Here is a 2,570-nt window from a genome sequence, read left to right on the forward strand (position 1 = left end):
GATACAGTCATTCTACGAAGTACTGGACCTCTTCGTTTCTCCCTTCTGGTTAGTGTTAGGAGATGATGGATGCCCATTTGTACTTTCTCTTAAAACAATAATCACCACCAGCACTATCAGATTCATCCAGGACGCAATTAAGTCGATGCATTTCGTGCTCTGGATGCTCAACACATAAAAATATAATACAAAAACGGGTTTATGGTGGAAGCTAATTCAAGAAATGGACACAGAACAGACAAAAATAAGTCAAGATGACAAGGAGAATAAGTGACATGTTACAAAGGGGCTCCAAAATTTTGTTCAAGTAAGATTTCCATCAAGAAAACTTTAAAGAGAATTTCTCAGCTTCTGTATTTTTTATTCTTAAAAGTAGTAATTGAAATAAAGACCTGTAGTAGTTATAAGCATCCTTTATCTAAAACTAGCCTATTTGTTTCCATACACTAAAGATATAGGTAAAGATATATCCTAAAATTGTTGCTCAAATTTTGGAGACCAAAAATCAAAATGCATAAACATTAACAGTTCAAAGAATCTCAAAACCAAATACAGTAATGATGATTCACAAGTTTATTTTTCAATATTGCAAAGTTTCAAACCTGTAAGTTTAAGTACTTTAAATCTGAACGTATCTAAAAGTTAGAAAATTAATATTATCGGGAGAGGCAGTACGCAGAATGTGTCAAGTGTGTTATGTGACAATAATTTATGGGATTAAAGTAAGTTTATTCGGGAGAGAGTGAGTTCGATTCCAACCTTCGACAGCCCTGAACATGGTTTTGCATGGTTCCCCATTTTCACACCAGACAAATGCTGGATCTGTACCTAAATTAAGCTGATGGCCGCTATCTTCCCGATCCTAGTCCTTTCCCATCGCTCCGTCGCTGAAAACCTTCGATGCTTTAATGTAACTTCAAGCGAGTAGCAAAAGAATAAGTAAAAAATGCATTCAAATGTTTTTCGAGGATAGGCCGCCAACCTCCATTGCCACGGAGAAATGTTTTGCAATAATACTTATACCGTAACATCTCAGTATCAACCCAGTTTCTAATGAACCAGAAGCTTTCCTTTCACACGTGTAGCACGGTTCTATGTGTTCCTTTATTTTTATTTCCTTCTTGTTGGTTTGCGAACAACGAATATAAGTATTTCCAGCCATTTGCCTACACAAGAACTTATTACAGGACTACAGGGGAAACATATTCACGTTAAGTTATAAACTGCGGTATGAATAAATATGAAGAAATATGAGTGACTGCGCTCATAAAATTATATTGAGTATGCTGCTGCCAGCAGTAAACAGAATTATAGTCTCTGTGCAGTTTGTTTCCTTTCTTCAACCGAACAACATGCCACTCTTCACATTCATACAATCTGTCGTCATCATCAACTTCACAGTGAGGTTTGGGGAGAAAGAGCATCTCCATTCATTCACAGAGTGGTGAAAATTGACCGGTCAAAGACGTAGAAGATGACGTAGAGCATGACAACGATGGTTAAATTGCAATATTGATGAAAATAGTATATGATCTTTACAATCGGTCAAACTAAATTGTAAATCAAATAACATACAGGCTACAATGAAACTTAATAATAATAATAATAATAATAATTGTTACCGAGTTTTTGTGGTAGTTAAGCATGAAAGAAGGTGCTGGGTGGTGAATAGGTCTCAAGCTACTAAAGAGAAATTAAATTTTAAAATTTAACAAGGTTATATTTTCTTTTCAAAATTAGGTAACAACAAATAGAACAGGTACTTAGTAGCCGAAATACAACTTGAAATGTACAATTACAGGGATTAAAGAATTTGGGCTTCGAGCCCTGAAAACACAATTCTTGAGCAACTAGCTCAACTTTACGATATACCAATTTTAACAAAAGGGGCAGAAGACCCTACCCAAACCCTGGAGCCTTTGCTCCAAATTACACAGCAAAGCCTCCTCGAGGCATACAACTCTCAGTTTTAGAAAAGAGCCACTCGCTCTTAAAGTTAAGCCTCTCCCAGGCCACACCAAACTCAACTTTCAAGTTGTCCTCAAAGGACATATACACAGGGGTAAAATACCCAACCTACTGAGGTCTATTAGGTGAGAAAAGATTAATACATGACCTCTAAAATACAACTTGAGAGGAGGCGAACTTGCACTCCTAATACACTTTGCTTTTAAAACCTAATCTGGCTCTGGGCCACTAACGCAAGGGCTAATCCCATACTACAGAGGTGACTTAGAGAAGAACACTTTACATTACATAAACGAAGAAAAGTTTGAGAAAATAAGTTCACCTCAAAACAAATGTGAGTGGGAGCTCGAGAGGGTTAGCACTCTCTATCCCAATATGTAACTTTACAAGAAAAAGAAGAAAAGAGTAGTTACATTTTAGGAAAAGGTTACATGATGGAAAACGCTTCGAACCCGCCGCGAGAGTTAAACTGCCGACCTAGCAAGAAAAGAAGATATTAATAGGCCATTACCTGGTAGTAGATCGCTGCCGAGGAAAGAGGCGCTTCCCGCCTCCTGCTATGTACTTAATACACTGAAAGATGGAACAGAAGTGGCCCGGAG

This window comes from Anabrus simplex, chromosome 1 (genome assembly GCF_040414725.1).
Source record: "Anabrus simplex isolate iqAnaSimp1 chromosome 1, ASM4041472v1, whole genome shotgun sequence".
NCBI lineage: Eukaryota > Metazoa > Arthropoda > Insecta > Orthoptera > Tettigoniidae > Anabrus > Anabrus simplex.